General features: G+C 36.9%; 1 pseudogene; it reads left to right on the plus strand.

Annotated features, from left to right (window-relative positions):
- Positions 1-62: 62 nt before the first annotated feature.
- Positions 63-17,091, plus strand: LOC131530064 (NLR family CARD domain-containing protein 3-like; annotated as a pseudogene).
- Positions 17,092-18,821: the final 1,730 nt, after the last annotated feature.

The raw sequence follows: 18,821 nt of genomic DNA on the forward strand, positions 1-18,821 counted from the left end.
TTGTAACACAATTTTGCGCCGTGATTACGCAATGACGTCATCGCGCAATGACATCACAACGTCATTTAGCAACTTCTAGCAACAAATTGACCTTCCTTTAGCAACTTTCTCTGAAAATTAGTTGGCAACACTGGTCACAACTCTACTAAATACGAAAACACATAAACGGATAGCAAGAGGACGAGGTACTCGCTGGATTTGATCCATTTGATGTCCGTCCCGGAAAACCTTTTTAAATATTTCAAGTTACCACAGCCACAAGTTTATATTTAAGTGTATATTTAATCCACTGTCCATCAGCGCTCACCTCAGTGGTCATGTGTGGTCGTATTATAACAAATGAGAACATCAGAACGGCCAGTCATCGCTTAATCGATACCAAAGTCTGCAAACACAGCAGTCTAACAACAAGAAATCTTCTACCAGAGATTGGACTTTGCTTTGACCGCGAAACAAACAAGAAGCCTAAATAACAGATAGGCCTACTTCTAAATATCTAACGTTACTTAGTGAACAAGACTGTAAGTAAGTTGTAAGATTTTTTTTCCGATTACACTCAATTGGTGGAATAAAATAAACATTTATTTCATACTGTATATGTAAGCTTGATTTAAATATGAAGTTGCAGGAGACCCTTTCTTAGTCCGGAAGAATTAAGGCTACTCCAAACTGATGTAGCTGCCTGAACTTACGTAAACTAATATTTTGAAGTGCGTGGATGTTAAATCATTAACATTAAGGCTGAAAGGTTATTCTATATCATATGGCAATATATTCGTTTGTAAACCACTTTAGTTTATATAGTGTATATAGTAGTTTTTTTCCCCTCATTATTTTCTTGAATAACTTCCTTGTTATTGACCTCAGTAAATATTATCATATCCAGGTCATTCTGGTCAGATGACTATTTTCACAAACCATTACTGATGCTTGCACTGGAAGTTTAGCTGCAGTATGTCAGAGGAGCGAGGAAAAGACTCTCCATCTGAGATGAGTCTCTCACAGAAACAGAGGTAAGACTGAGTCTATGTTCAGAGAATCATTTTAAACACTAATGAAGTTTCTGTTTTTTTTTTTTTTTTTTAATTTGCTAATACTTTTAAACTATGGCAAACAGGGCTTTATAGAGAAGTCAAACTTAATGGTAACTAACTAACATACAGAGCTTCTACCATGACTGCAGGTGTTTTGGGACTACAGTATGAATTAGTTTTATCAGTGCAATTTTTGAACATTCACATTCCAGTAGATTCTAAACATTTAAAATATGAAAAGAAAAATCATTTTTGACATATTTGCAAAAGTACAAATTTATTCACTCTCACAGCTTTTTTTTTTTTTTTTTTGGCTGGGGTAATAGAACAGTAGTGTTATTAAGTGTTATAATTGTACACTTTTTAAATTACAGTGTATAAAATGGCTAAATTTATGAAAATTGTTGTCAAATGCCACAGTCAGCGTTGTTCTTTTTCCGCCTTTGTCTCCTCTGTGTAATTAGTGTGAGACCAGGTTCACATGTGTTCAGCTCTGTGTCTGTAAAGAGTGACCGGTCAAAAGATAACATGCCTAACTTCAGTGAGAAAAACCGTCATCTACCAAAAGGTATTTCATGTGTTTAACATTATAGCGTTATTGCATTAGTAATCTGCAGGGGTATGTGATAGAACTTGACTGAAAAAACTTGAAATAAATTATTGACCACAATATTAATGGCCTTTATTGAGCTTATTCTGGAACTTCTTTCAGTAAAACACCTACACAGGCAATCACTAAGAGGCATACATGTACATTCGGCATGGAAAATAAAGATCACGCAGCCAAACATGAATACATCAATCCATCCATAGTCATAGTAGCATGAAATGCACAGCTATACTGTATCTAATTATTATTTGCAGCATTAATATTTTTAATTATACTGAAATACCTCTTGTGTGATAGTGTTTTGTCTTTCTGTTCTTTTTGTCATTAGTGTAAGATCAGGGTCACATGTGTCCAGCTCTGTGTCCATGAAGAGTGACCGGTCAAAAGATAACATGCCAAACTTCAGTGAGAGAAAAACACCACCTGCCAAAAGGTATTTCATATGTTTCTTAATTTTGGTTACACCTAGACTGTGATAGAAGGTTTATCAGTGAATATCTAATATGAACATTTTTTGTTAGTCCAAATATTACCAAATATTACCATTACCATTTTTCCATGGCGACACACCATGCTTGTCATGTGACACACCGCAGCCCAGCCACAATAGCTGTGAATGAGCGATGTATCACTTTTATTTAATTTTTCCTGTTTTATTCAAAATATACACAAACGTGTTAATTATATTATGAAATATCTGATATTCTAATTCTCAAATACGTGTAAGTACATGTATTTGGTAGTTTAAACACCTTTATGATAACGTACCATGTTAGTTGATCTATAACGGGTGATGGGTGCTACCAAGTTAGTTTGTGCTGAATCCGAGCTGTAGGAATTACAATACATAAATTCATCCTTTCTTCCCGACATTAAAGTTTCTGGTGAACAGAGAGAAGAATAGAGTAAACATTATTGTTAACTACACTGTGTGTATATGATATCAATAAAACATGTCGTAAAATTATATTTGTAAGGATCGTTATTGCCGCTTACCTATTTGTCAGTGTGTATTTTACAAACTAGAAATTTATATTTTGCTAATACTTGAATTTAATGAATTTAATATGAATTTAAATGTCTGAAACTTAAATTAAGCATTATGTGGTTGAAAACACTGAATGGTTTTGATATATGCCAAGTGCTTAGTGTGTCCGTCTCTGGCTCAGCGCCAAGAAAAGCACGAAAGCATATTTGAATGTAGCAGTTGATCACATGATGTGCTGAACATTCTGATCACACTGGTGTACACGTTAAAGGTTCTGATCGTACGCGTTAAAGGTTTAGTTCACTACCAGAATAAACATTTACCAATAATTTACGCACCTCCATGTCATGCAAGAGTTTCATGTCTCTCTTTCTTCAGTTGCCAAGAATTTAAGGTTTTTGAGGAAAACATTCCAGGATTTTTATCCATATAGTGCACTTCAATGGTGCCCAGAATAACATTTTTTTATTCTGGAAGTGAACTAATCTTTTAAAGTAGGGATGCACCAAAATGAAACCGAACACGGTTTTTCGCATTTTTTCCTCCATATATTTTTTCCAATTTTTTCAGCATTGAATAAATTAAATAGTCAAAATGTGCTTTTTACTGTTTTGTCTAGCTTTTCAAAGAAAAAAATAAATTACAAAACAACAATTTAAAAATATTTACTTAACACTGAACATTTTTTAACATTCTAACAGACACTATGCCAACAAAGCACAATTTAACTTAAAATTAATAAGTTTGTCAAATAATATTTTTTGGCCATTTTTGAGACCCCCTTCTTGAATCAGTTATGTATTTTTTACTGTACAAAGAAATGCAGCCTTGCTGAGCAGAAGATAATTATTTTAAAACATTAGAAAATATTACAGATTCCAATTTGAACACTGTGAGTGTTATAATAAATGTATTAATAGAGCTGTTGTAATTATTATTATCATTATTATTGCCTTACTTTTTCTTAATTTATTTTGAAAATGCATAAAAATGTTACTGAGCAGCTAACGAGTAACACAGTTTCAGCACAGAGTTTCCTCGTGGACTTTGAACCCTGGCTAACAAGCAGATATGCCGCGAACTCGTGCAGCGGTGTTTGAATACATGCAGTCCGTGCGTGTATTAGAAAACATAATGTTCTGGAGTTTATTTACTAATCGTTTGAGGCCATTTCACGATTTTAATCAACATACAGTATCCAGCATCAACCACCCTTCCTCTTCTCATCGAAAACATGCAGTGCAGTACTAAACAGTCTCTCGCTGTCGGTGCTTGTAATGATTTTTGCATCTTTCTCCGACAGTTTTAAATGCTTCCACACTGATGACATGTTTGCTGCATTAGCACGTGCCTCTATTTGATCGTGTCACGTCATTGTTCGGTACAATTTATTCTGCCTTTTCGCTTATTCGGCCGAACACCGAAAGAGCTTTTGTTTTTCTGTTTTTTGCTATTTTTGGCCGAATAATTTTGGTTGGAAAATTCGGTGCATCCCTATTTTAAAGCTATTGCTTTTGTTTTCTCATTGCTAATAATTTCTAATTTCTAAAGATTTCTACAATATTTTGCCTGTGAATACAGTATTTTATTTTATTTATTTGTTAACAGGCTTCAATGTGAGACATTAAATTCAGATTTCCAGACTCATAGGAACCATGATAATTTCAAAGACAATCTTCTAGGGATTTTTCAGGTAAGAAAACATAAGTGTTTAATGTTTATAAATATGTTATAAAGAAGCCGTCGAGAAGCCGAATATTCACCAGAAGAGACGGACAGCAGCTCGTAAGTGTTGCGATACTTAGTCATAGATCTGTTGTTTAAATTATTTACTTGCTGTTGGGAAGGAATACTTTCATTTCCCTTCTATTTCTATTCTGCATTTTCGTTGAGGTTTCGTTGTTTGATTGCACTTTCTGTTAATTATAATAATTTGCACCTCGGCTAAGAAGGAACCTGGATCATTTTCAGTGCTCCTTGCAAGCGAAGTGTTAGTTTCGTCTTGAGTTATTTGCACAAGGCTATTGGCTGGGCCAATCAGAAGCCGGCCACAGCTGTTTTCACGGTAGTGTGTTAAGGCTGTATTTATCAGAGGTCCGGCGCTGACGCGGAAGCATCAGCGGAAGCGTTCAGCCTCCTCGTGTGAAGACCGGCGAGGGTAAAGACCATCGACTTTTCCTGCGCGACTTTAACCGAGCAACGACACCGGCGACACACTTAAGTATCTTTTCTTTTTCCCCTTCTCTTACACACTTTCCGTTTCCATCCTCTTTCCTGCCACCTCTATCATGTGTTTCCAAACTATTCCGGTTCTCTCTCAACCACGCTCTAACGTCCCACGCAGACGGCAACGTAATCCTGCTAACCTGCGCCTTATCTCTACCTCCTTCACTACACCTCTTTCCTTCTCTGTGGGTCTCTGGAATTGTCAGTCAGCTGTCAACAAAGCTGACTTCATTTCTGCTTTTCTTTAAAATCCACGCTCAGCATCTTGGGCTTGACTGAGACCTGGATTCGTCCAGAAGACTCAGCAACCCCAGCTGCTCTCTCTACTAATCTCTCTTTCTCTCACACCCCGGCAAGTTGGCCGGGTGGAGGCACTGGTCTGCTCATTTCTAACAATTGGAAATACTCAACCCGCTCTTCCCTATGCAATTACAACTCATTTGAATCTCATGCCATTACTGTATCAGCTCGATAAAACTCCAGATCGTGGTCATTTACCGTCCCCTAGCCAAATTCTAGCCACCTTCCTAGAGGAGCTGGATGGGCTGCTGTCCTCTTCGTGGAGGATGGCACTCCACTCCTAGTCTTTGGTGATTTCAACATTCACCTAGACAAGCCTTATGCTACAGACTTCCATGCACTCCTAGCTTCGTTTGATCTCAAACGCCTTACCACTACTAGCACGCACAAATCAGGCAACCAACTTGACTTAATTTACACACGCAATTGTACTGCAGATAACATTCTGGTACAACCGCTACATACTTCGGACCATTTCTTCATTACATTTACATTACACTTTGCTTCTCCTGTGCCACCAACCCCTACCAGTTACTTTTAGACGAAACCTGCGCTCCCTTTCTCCTTCCCATCTTTCCTCTGTGGTATCCTCCTCTCTTCCTTCACCCACCCATTTCTCATCTCTGGATGTAAACGCAGCTACTGAGACTTTATGCTCTACCTTAACCTCTTGTCTAGACGACATTTGTCCTCTCTCCTCTAGGCCCGCACGGGCTGCTCCTTCCAACCCCTGGTTATCCGAGGTTCTTCGTGAACATCGGACTACACTCAGAGCGGCAGAGAGAAAATGGCGCAAATCAAACGATCTGTCGGACCTCAGTAGGTACCAGTCTATGCTCACATCCTTCTCTGCTAAAGTCCACACTGCCAAATCCTCACATTTCCGCAACAAGATCGACAGCGCTCCAGACATGCGTAATCTCTTCAGAACATTTAATTCCCTCCTCTGTCCCCCTCCACCTCCTCCCTCCACCTCTATTACAGCTGATGACTTTGCCACTTTCTTTACAGACAAAACTAGATCAATCAGTGGTCAATTTTCACCTCCACGCACACAGGACCCTCACCCTACCACATCCACTGCTAAAACTCCCATCTTTTCTTTCTGTCCACTCACTGAAGCTGAAGTATCCAAGCTTCTCCTCTCCAACCATCCTACAACATGTCCTCTTGACCCAATCCCCTCACACCTTCTCCAAGCAATCTCACCCACACTCTTACCTGCACTCACACATCATCAACACATCCCTACTCACAGGTAACTTCCCCATTGCGTTCAAGCAGGCTCGGGTAACCCCACTGCTCAAAAAACCTACATTAAACACTTCTCTTATAGAAAACTACAGACCTGTCTCTCTCCTTCCGTTCATAGCGAAAACACTTGAACGAGTTGTCTTCAACCAAGTCTCACTGTTTCTTTCACAGAACGACAAACTGGATGCTAAACAGTCAGGTTTCAGGAGGGCCATTCAACTGAGACTGCGCTTCTCTCGGTCACTGAAGCCCTGCGAATTGCAAAAGCCCATTCCAAATCATCAGTCCTCATTCTGCTGGACCTATCTGCCGCTTTTGACACTGTCAATCATCAGATACTCCTGTCCACCCTCTCATCACTGGGCATCTCTGGCATTCCACTTCGCTGGTTTGAATCCTATCTCACTGGTAGGTCTTTCAGGGTGGCCTGGGAGGTGAGGTATCCAAAGCACATACACTGGTCACTGGGGTTCCTCAGGGATCAGTTCTTGGACCCTCCTCTTCTCCACATACACTACATCACTGGGTCCCATCATACAGGCACATGGATTCTCATACCATTGCTACGCTGATGACACACAGCTCTACCTCTCTTTTCAACCAGATGATCCAACGGTAACTGCAAGGATCTCAGGTTGCCTGGCGGACATCTCGGCATGGATGAAAGAACATCACCTGCTGCTCAACCTGGCAAAGACTGAGCTTCTTGTCCTCCCTGCCACTCCGACTCTACAGCATGACTTCACGATCCAGTTAGGTTCATCAACAATAACCCCATCAACTTCGGTCAGAAATCTTGGTGTAATCTTTGATGATCAGCTGACCTTCAAAGACCACATTACAAAACTGCTCGATCTTGCAGGTTTGCACTATATAACATCAGAAAGATCAGGCCCTTTCTGACAGAGCATGCTGCACAACTTCTTGTCCAGGCCCTTGTCATTTCTAGGCTGGACTATTGCAATGCTCTTCTGGCTGGACTTCCGTCTAATACAGTCAAACCTCTACAAATGATTCAGAATGCAGCGGCACGACTGGTCTTCAACGAGCCCAAAAGAGCCCATGTTACACCTCTCTTTATCTCCTGCACTGGCTACCAATCACGGCTCGCATCAAGTTCAAGACACTGATGCTTGCATATAGAACAACCACTGGCTCAGCACCCGTTTACTTGCACTCTCTATTAACAAACTACATCCCCTCCAGAAATCTGAGATCTGCTAGTGAGCGACGCCTCGTGATACCATCACAGAGAGGCGCAAAATCACTCTCTAGATCATTCTCATTCACCATTCCTGGCTGGTGGAACGATCTTCCCACCTCTATCCGGAATGCTGGATCCCTGTCAATCTTCAAGCAACAACTGAAAACTCATCTCTTTCGACAGCACTTGACTTCATCCTAAACTTAAAAAAAAAAAAAATTATCTTTACTTATTCCTTCCTTTGGTAGTTTGTATTTATTTGAACAATGTCTGAGACTTGGTGTTGCAAGCACTTCGTATGTCTGATTGCCTCTTCAAGATTAATCGCTCGATGTATTCCCCAATTGTAAGTCGCTTTGGATAAAAGCGTCTGCTAAATGACTAAATGTAAATGTAAATGTAAATGTTATTGAACACAAAATTATTTCAATTTCTTTTTTCTGTCTTTGTAGGATCTTGAGAGCAAAATAATCACATTCCTGAAGAATGAGCTCGAAAAGTTTAGGAAAATATTAAAAAAGGAGAACTTGCTGTCTTTAGTGAAAGACTTTAATGAGAACAGATGCAGCATCAAAGAAGCAGCTCTTGATCTCACACTCTACTTCCTGAGAGAGATGAAGCAAAATGAAGCTGCTAATACTCTAGAAGGTAAGAGACTCATGACCATCTGTGACTTATGAATGTATTAGAGTAAGTGGACTGAAACTGTTTTCTTTTTTTTGTTTCTGTTTTTAGATGACCTTATCTTCATTCATCAGCTAAAATGTAGCCTGAAGAAGAAGTATCAATGTGTGTTTGAAGGAATTGCAAAGCACGGTGACTCTACACTTCTGAATAACATCTACACAGATCTCTATATCACTCAGGGTGGTAGTGAACAAGTCAATACTGAACATGAGGTAAGACAGATTGAAGTTACTTCCAGGCGTCATGAATCACAAGAGATACCAGTTGATTGCACAAAGATGTTTCAAGCTCCTGAACAAGACAATGAGATCAGAACTGTACTAACAAAAGGAGTTGCTGGCATTGGAAAATCAGTCTCTGTGCAAAAGTTTGTTCTGGATTGGGCTGAAGGAAAAGAAAATCAGGATATCAGCTTCATATTTCCTCTTCCATTCAGAGAGATGAAATTAAAGGAGAATGAAAAACAAAGTTTGATGGACTTTATAAATCAGTTTTTCCCAGAGACAAAAGGACTAAACCTTACAAGAAGGAATAATTTCAAAATCCTGTTCATCCTTGATGGTTTGGATGAATGTCGTCTTCCTTTGAACTTTGAGGGTAATGAGACATGGTCTGATGTATCATCACCAGCCTCTCTGGATGTTCTCCTCACAAACCTCATCAAGGGAAATCTGCTTCCTTCTGCTCTCATCTGGATCACCACCAGACCAGCAGCTGCCAGTAAGATTCCTCCTGACTGTATCGACCGAGTGACAGAGATACGAGGATTCAATGATGCACAAAAGGAAGAATACTTCATGAAAAGATTCATAGATAAGAATCAGGCCAAAGAAATCATTGATCATGTTAAACAATCAAAGAGTCTCTTTATCATGTGCCACATCCCAGTCTTCTGCTGGATTTCAGCCACTGTTCTCCAGAACATTGTAGAGGAGAAAAGAAGTAATGATGTGAGAAATCAATCTGATAATGCCTCTAAAACACTGAAGGAATCAAACATGGAAGACCCTCCCAAGACTCTGACACAGATGTACACACACTTTCTCCGCTTTCAGGTCCAGCAGAGCCGTCGAAAATATGATGGAGAATACACATCAAATGTTTCATGGGATAAACAAGCCATCTTTTCACTGGGAAACCTGGGATTTCATCAGCTAGAACGAAATAACCTGATCTTTTATGACACAGACCTGGAAGCCTGTGGTATTGATGTCTCTAAAGCATCAGTGTATTCAGGCATGTGCACCCAGATCTTTAAGGAGGAAACAGGGATCATTCTTGGTACCACATACTGCTTTGTTCACTTGAGCATTCAAGAGTTCATTGCAGCACTTTATGCACATTTATTTCTAGACATCAAAAAGCAAAGTGTGTTTGTTCAAGACTCTATAGAACAGGAAAAAAATGAAACCATGATTGATTTGCTCAAGACTGCAGTGGACAAGGCACTCGAGAGTGACAATGGACACCTGGATCTTTTCCTTCGCTTCCTTCTCGGTTTGTCACTCCAATCCAATCGGCGACTCTTACGAGGTCTGTTGACACAGCAAAACGACAATGACCAGAGCAAAAAGGAAATAGTTGAGTACATCAAGCAGAAATTTTAAGATAATCTATCTCCAGAGAGATCCATCAATCTGTTCTACTGTCTGAATGAACTGAACGACCAAACTCTAGTGAAAGAGATTCAGACCCACCTTAGCAAAGGAAGTCTTTCATCTGGTGACCTTTCACCTGGCCAGTGGTCTGCTTTGGCCTTTGTTTTGTTGACATCAGAGAAGGAGCTGGAGGAGTTTGAGCTTCAGAAATTCAAGAAATCAGACGAGTGTCTCATTAGATTATCAGCAGTCATCAAAACTTCCAAAAGAGCTCTGTAAGTCATTTAAAATGTTTTTTTTTTTATGTTATGGTTTAATTTGGAATATGCAATTATCCACATTGCTCTATAGTGATTCTTTAGTGATCATATATTACATATTTTAGTGATCATACATCTAGTGATCATACTATTTTAAAACATAAAATATGTAAACATGTTTCATGCTATATTTTTTCTTATATCTATTTTTTGGCTTGTTTTTTATGAGTAAAGGGGAATTAAAGTGCAAAGCTAATTATTTATACATTTTTTTTAGTGGTGCCATCTTTACATCTATGTAAAAATGTATTATTGTTTTCAAATGTTTTCAAACATTTCATTTAACTTTTAGACAAAATATAAAAGGGGTGTAAAAAAGGTATTTTGTTTTGAGATATCAGGCTTCTGTGACCCATATAATATAACATATTAGCTCATTGTCATATTTGAGAAAGAAAAAACACATCAGTTTTATTCAAATGCCTAAACTAAAGAAAAATGATGTAATTCCAGTATTTCCTCTAGGACTTTTTCCAGCTGAGGTGGCCCATGGACCATGCCCCCTCCCCACCCAAGAATCACGTGTACTCAAACTCAGAATTTAATTTATTTTAACTAAAAAACACAAGCAACTAGTAAGTAATAAAATAAGAACAAATAAATAAATGGCAAGCAATATCACAAACAAAAACAATAACAAGATACAAATGAAATTAATAGTACTTTAATTTTTTCAGGTAGGTCTAACTATAATGTGTAGGTACAGAATTACTACAGAAACTAAATAATCTATTCAGTTGTAAAATAACACTGGATAGTCTTCACTGTACAAATAAACAGTAATGACAGACTGCAGCAGGTTTATTTAGGCTGTTGTCTTTTTAAGACCTCATGCATGGATTTAATATACTGCTAATGTTTACATTCACTTAACCCTTTAGGCGCCAGGGTTTTTTTGGGAAAAATGCTGGATTTTGACATCAAGATTTCAAAAGCTTGTGGCTTGAAAGGGCTGTCTACTGGAAATCTACTGTAAATTAGAAAAATATTGGGCATGACCTAAAATTTATGTGGGGTGTAAATATACTCATCTAATTTGCATATTATGATGTCATCAGGGGGCGGCCCTCTTGAATTTCATAATATTCAAGAAATTCAGAGGCGGCTTTATGTGTGCGCACTTTGGGTGTGGGCGCACAGAAAATGGTCTATAAGAGAGCGCACAGTACTGTATTAAGTTCTTTTTCACTTTAAATTGTCAAGACTCAAAACCATGTGCAAATGATACATTCCATCATCTGTCATCTACCAAGGATATTATAGTTTTACATTTTTAAATTAGTTTTTATTTTAATATCGTTTTCAAATTTCCTATAATTCAGTTTAGTTTTAGTTAGTTTCATTAATGGTTTTGTTAGTTTTAGTTTAGTTTTTATTTTGTGAACACATTTCTATTTAGTTTTTATATATTTTAGTTTCAGTTTTAGTAATTATAGTTTAACAGAGTTAATGGAACACTTCCAGTGTAGACCAAACCAAGACATTTAATTTTAGCAAAGTTGAATGTTTGCAGTTTACAGTTAACTCTTGTGCAAACCTCTTAATAATGACAATAAAATAATTCTTTACAATTCAACAAAAACCAAAAATATGCAGCTTATATGTATACAATTTATTAATTCATATTCATGTTCATATTCATTCATATTAAAGATGTAATCTTGTTTAATATGCCAATAGTTTACAAACAACAAGCTAATCAAGGTTTTCAGAGTTACTAGACAGCATCAGGCAGTTGAGTTTTTATCAGGGTTGAAGCTAAATTCTGCAAGACAATGGCCCTCCAGTGCTGGATTTGAGGAAACATGCCCTAAATAGTATTAAAAATGATTTATTTCACATAGATTTTAGCATGGACAGTGTGCACATTGGGACGCAGGCTTGTTGTTTGCAATTATCATTGAAACTCTGTAAACTTTATTTTTGTCCATCTGTGTTTTCAATGCAATAATTTGTTGGATTTTTTGCACATACGAGCCACCGGTGCACACTGTATGTCCCGTCTCCCTCAACGAACGTACACAATAAGAAGAAACAATCTAAAATGCTTTGAAACCTCATACTACTCAAAAATAAATGCGATGGTGATTTAAATTATGTTTGCACTTTACTTTGACGAGCCGCTCCAGCGCGCAGCTTCAGATGAGCAATGCAATCAATCCCAGTACTAAAGCCTCTTTTACACAACACGGCCAGCGGTGAAAACACAGCGCGGCAATCGCTTTCTCTCATTTTGGATGCGTTTTATAAAGTCAAGACGGTGCTCGTGTCATGGATTCGAGGCGGACCTTACCATAGTAATCGCAAAGCGTGACAAAATGACTATTCACTAAAGTCAGCTCATGCAAAACTTTTAATTCTGTGTCTAACTCACTCTCATGTTGTTCTCGCACGTCAAGCACGCTTTTAAACGTTCACGCGCTGTAAAGTGTGCATTATTATTATTTCCCATTTCATATTTTATAATTATTTCCCATTTCATAGCCCCATTGTTTTTTAAATGCAAAAACGCATTCTCTGTGAATAGCCGCTTAAGACGCAGCTCACGTGCATGAAGCGCCATCTATTTCCCTAAACAACCACAGGTCCGATTTTCTGGCACAGAATGACAGCTTATTAAATCATGAACACGATTATTTATTTTTGCTAATTATTATTTTAGTTTAGTTAGTTTTTCAGTTACTGTTGTTAGTTTCGTTTAGTTTTAGTTTTTCATTTATTTAAAATTTTTTATTTTATTTCAGTTTACGAAAATGTTTTTTGACCAATAGTTTTAGTCTTAGTTTCAGTTTTCGTTTACGAAAATAACCTTGTCATCTACTCAACACCTGCGGGAATGAGTAGAATTATCTGCAAAACCCGCAATTTAAGCCCTGCTCTGTCTCCTCCGGTAATTCCTCAACTGTGAATGATGTGAGCGGCATCACTATGATGTTACTGAGAAGCTCCAGCCGTAGCGGGGATGATTTTTGGTGTGACGGCACGCCACGGCAGAGTGAATGTAGCTGAAACACTAATTTTATCTAAATTCCATTGAATCAAAAATACTAATATACAGAAATTACTAGTTTTTGAAAAGATATGTTAGTGTGGCTCACCCTGTTCATGTAAAATAATATAAATATATTAATTATAATATAAAAAATATTGTATATGTTCCACCTAATTCTGTGATGTGATTTATTTCCCCTGTAGGTTAAATGATTGTACCTTATCAGACAAAAGCTGTTCAGCACTGGCTGCAGTTCTTGAATCAGATACCAGTCTGAAAGAGCTGAACCTGAACAATAATACTCTACAGGATTCAGGAGTGAAGCTGCTCTGCACTGGACTGAAGAACATACAGTGTAAATTGGAGATACTGAGGTAAGTTGTATGACAACAGACATTGAGCTCAACCAGAACTTGTAAGTTGTGTGGCAACAAATGATTTAGATATTTTTTACTCTTTAAAAATGTATTATTTGAATGTAACTAAATACACATAAAAAATAATCTTCTTTTTCAAAAATATGTACAGTGTACAAGTTGTGGATTTATATCTTCTATATTTGCCTGATATTGTCTAACTTTCATTATCAAGGTGTTAAAAAGCATAATTTCTAAATTTAAGCTAACAGCAACTAACTAATAATGATTGAAAAGTCTTAAAACCAGGCCACGTATTACAAACCTGACTTGGATAATGATCAGAAGTATAATGCTGAGAATGGCACTAGAACAGGCTTGATCTTGAATGGATACAATATTTCAACAGAGATACATGTATGAAATGGGCAATGAGTGAAATTTTTCAGAGAACCCAATCTGATCAGTGTTTATGAGAAAACCTTAATGATGAAATACATGACTGCAAAAATAGTCTGCATGTGCATTTTGATGTTTTAACTAATCATCTTGCATGCATAAAAGTGAACTTTCCATTTGTTTTTGCCTAGTTGTCAGTAGCACAAGAACATGGGCTGCATCAGAAATAGAATGAGGCATCTACAGTATTTGCTGTTGGCGACTTAGCACGCGTTTAGTGACAGAATCATTGTTTATAATGGGTTCTATGGGCTTTGACGCCAAGTGTCGTGCTGTTCTCATCCAGTGTAGTGATGTTACCTGCTAATTTACACCGATGCTACAAGACTAGACGGTGTATTGTTTTCTTAGCAAGGACCCTTTACTTCATTGTTCGCCCTGCTCTCTGTAGTGCAACTACCAAACTTCCTGTGAAAACTGTTTTTTCTTGTTCTTTTTTGGAAAAATGTATAAGAATGCTCATTTTTTGCTGATCGCCTGTGGTTGGTTTGAATGTCAAATTTCTAAAGAGTTTATTTAACACTCATAAATATAATTTATATTCACGTTTTTTGTTTGTTTGTTTTTCCCTTGGGAAACTGATGATAATGATATTTCAAATCCAGCCAAAACAAATATGTCATGAATGTCATGTGGCATTCAATGACAATTTTTTTTTTTCCATTATATGGGCTAATGATAGCTGTTATATATGGGCTAAATACATGCTTTTAAAATATAAATTAAATATATAATATACACCAGAGTTGCTGGAAGATGTTTAGGTTGGACCTATGATCTATGGGAAGTAAATTAAACCTCTGAATAAAAGGGTTACTAATGTTTTGTTTATATGAAAGCAAGAGCACCCTCAGCTGACGCTGTGATAATACCATATGGTCGAAACAGATTTGTCAGATGATCCATTGCTTATCTGTGTTTACAGTCTGGAAAGGGTCAAAGGTTTCTGTTTTCAACGTGTTTTTGCAGCACTGAGCAGTGTAGCCAATCACATACATATCTGTTGATTTCTTGAACACAATTCTCCACACACCGCTCAAAACGCAGAACGCTCACAAATTATAACAAAGTGTTGATACTAGGGCTGTGAATCTTTGGGTAAACAGTGAATCTATTCAATTCACGATTCATAAGGTTTTGATTCAAGAACTCAGAATGATTCGATTACAAGATGATTCACAATTAAATTAGTTACGATTCGATTAACAATTTGATTCTGCATTCTTCAAGTGCATTCACAGGATTATTTAAATGCTTCTCCTAAATTCCTTAAATGCTTAGTAAGAGGGCAAATGATGAAGCCTTTATGGAGTAAGAGAGCGAGGGCCAAAAAAAAAAAAAAACACTTGTCCATTGTTAGATGTTAGTTTAACGATGCTATGGCATGACAAATGGCATATGAATAAATTCGCTCTAGTAAAAAGTAATATATTCACAATTGCCAACATTTATTTCAAACTAATCTATTAACATATTTACTGCATTGCTTGAGATGTGCTGATATAAAAAATTTGAATTAATCTTTATATGGAGTTACTTAACATTAAGCCTAAAATGTGTTTTAATGTCACTAATGAAGAGGGTTTTATGATCTTTGAATAATAAAAATTGTTAAAAGCAAGATATTTAAAGTGTACCTGAAGTATATGCTTTTAGACACTTACATTGTTTTGGCTCCCTCCATGCAATAAATGCGCAGCCTTCAGCTGCTCAGGGTAATGTCAATGGTATTAACGAGAGCCACAGAAAAACTACAGAAAAGTAAAACTACTTTACTCTAGCAGTACTGGCCTCGAGTACTAAGGAGAGATCACACATTGGCTGCTTAAAAAGAGCTACGAACGGAGTGCGAGCACAATCCGGTAAATAGTGGAGTGCGTAAAGGAGAGATGTGAGGCTCCAACAAATGCTGTTCAAGGTCTCCATTAATTCACGCTTGTAGTAATTTAATGCACATATATATTATTTATTTATTTATTCATTTTATTTTATTTTTTCAGTTTTGTCCCATTTAGTTCCAAAACTTAAACCATATTAAACCATGTTAAACCATATTAATGTTGTTTGTATTCTGTAGATTAAACAGACCAAAGACTTTTAGATGATTGAAACCCTGAAAGTGATGTTGATGTCTAAATTAAAGTTGTCTATGCTTCTATACGCTGTGTGCAGAATTATTAGGCAAGTTGATATTCTGGTCATATTTTTTTGCCAAGAACATTTTACCAATTCCAAACCACATCAATCTTAATAACTACTATTGATTTTGTATTTAATCATTTCTAAGTTATATATAATTGTCCATGAAGGCTGAAAGTCAAAAACTCAGGTGTGCTGAATTATTAGGCAGGTTTTCTTTTACAGATAAAATGAGCCAAAAAAAAGAGATTGAACTCAGACTAAAAGTAAAAAAAAAAAAAAATTAAATGCCCATGAGAAGGATGCAATAATACAATTAGCAAAGTTAAGGCATGACCACTGGGCAGCGAAATGCTCATTGGATCAGCAGGGTCAGAAAAAACAGGTGGAGAAGAAAAGACACGTTAACTGCAAAAGAATTAAGGTGAAGAATTAGGTGTGAAACCATCAGGAATCATTTAGTCTCCAGCGCCACCATTTTCCAGAACTGCAACCTTCCTGGACTCTCCAGAAGTGCAATGTGTCAGGTTCTCAGAGACCTTGCTTGGGTAAAAAATGCTAAAAAAATAACCCTCACTTAATAAGAATAACATGCTGAAGTGTTGTGAAATACATGAAGACTGATTTTTGTATAGGCTTTATGGACGGATAAGTTGAGAGTGACTCTTGAAGGACCAGCATCACATCCTCTTGTACCACTGTTTGAAGAATTTATCTTCCAGAATCTTTTAGGAGCTAATTTTAGTCAATCTCTGCAAGACAGACTTTTTAGGATAGGATATGGAATAAAAATGAGCTCCTAAAACTTACTACCAGATTCTGGAAGACAAATTCTTCAAATAATTATTCTAATAATTCTGCACACAGTGTAGTCACTGATCAGTTTTTGCAACTAACTTTCAATACATTTGTACAAAGAATTAAATATAATTTCTATTATTCAGGTAATTTTTAGAATAACTGTAATTTATTTTTGTTTCTGTTCTAGACTTTCAGACTGCAGTATCACTGAAGAAGGTTATAAAGCTCTGGCTTCAGCTCTGAGATCAAACCCTTCACACCTGATAGAGCTGGATCTCACAGGAAATGATCCTGGACAATCAGGAGTGAAGCAGCTCAATGATTTACTACAGGATGAACTCTGTAAATTAAAGACCATTAGGTGATTAAAACCTTTAAATATTTATTAAAATTGTACTTTTAAAATGATCTGCAACCATGCTGCAACAGAACATCAGTAACTGGTTGCTGTTTCATGTCCTGTATTGATCCATTTTTTTATTAATCACATAACATGATGCAAGATTAAAATTGGCAGGATCAGGATCAATTATTTGTTTGCGTAAGCCATGAACTCATTGGATTAACAGCACTTTTCACAGTGCAATCAGTTACTACACTTCTACTGCACTGATGAACATGGTACAGATTTTATAATTCCTTAAACGGTAAATAAATTAAGCAATTCTCAATAAATAAAGCAATTTCTTTACACAAATGCAATAAATATTCAAATATGACATAATGTCCTCTAAACAATATATTACAGTTTAGTAGGGTTTGTCGCTTATCTCCAATTTTAGTATTTTTTTGTCCTTTTTTGACACACCAGAAAAGTATTGTTTCCATTTACCAATAACAGATGCTCTTCCATCTGTACAAACTGAAATATAATACAATATTTGAAATTTATAAAGAATTATTCATTAAAATATAAGTTCTTATTTCGTTGTCACATGCACAAAAAACTTCTTTGCAGCCTTCAGTGAGCATTTGATTATAGGTGTAAAACACGCCAAAAAGAAATGTTTTAGAAACCAATTCCAAACTCTGGAAACATCTAAAAACCAAATGCAACATCACACTAAGCAGGAAGGGAGCAGCAAAAGGTATACAATTACAACACAATTATGTAATCTAAAATTGCTTTCAACTTCCTGTAGGTTTTTGAAAAGTCCTGCTGCCGAGGAAGCGTGTGAGTATCTCACTAAAGTTCTGGGTTCAAGTCCATTATTACTGAAAGAACTGGATCTGAGTGAAGTTAAATTAGGAGACCTGGATGGGGAGAAGCTCTCTGCTCTTTTGATGGACTCTCATAGCAAACTGGAGAAAATCAAGTGAGTGAACATGATTTATATATTATAACTTCTGTTTATTCATTATTAAGGCTGTCAGTCACATGTGTGAGCAGATATGTTGATCTAGGGGTGTGCGATACGACAATTTTTGATCGTGGATGATAAAAATGTCTCCACGATCTGCTTTTGAAGAAATATCATAGTATCGTGCTACAGCGCACATTCTATCAGCTGCAGTTCTGTACAACGCCACATACATTCACATCAGTGTTAACTCAGCGGTGGAGTCACTCTCACGGAACACTGCACTTATTTGCAATAACAAAAGTACATTATTTGTGTGTGTTTTAAAGCCTTTCCGGTTAAACGTTTCATTCACGCACTGGTCTGACGTACGCTTTTTCTGAGCTCGTACACCTGAATCGCGCGCGCACTAAAAAGCATGTCTAATAGCTCCTGATCACTGAACTAAGTTATCTTTTGCGCTAATACTGTCAAAACACACAAGGTTTACATATAGACTAAGTTGGTTATGTCTAAAATGAAAGTAAACAGTTGAGAGAAAAATGGATGGGT

The sequence above is a fragment of the Onychostoma macrolepis genome, chromosome 22, assembly GCF_012432095.1.
Source record: "Onychostoma macrolepis isolate SWU-2019 chromosome 22, ASM1243209v1, whole genome shotgun sequence".
NCBI classification, from domain to species: Eukaryota; Metazoa; Chordata; class Actinopteri; order Cypriniformes; family Cyprinidae; genus Onychostoma; species Onychostoma macrolepis.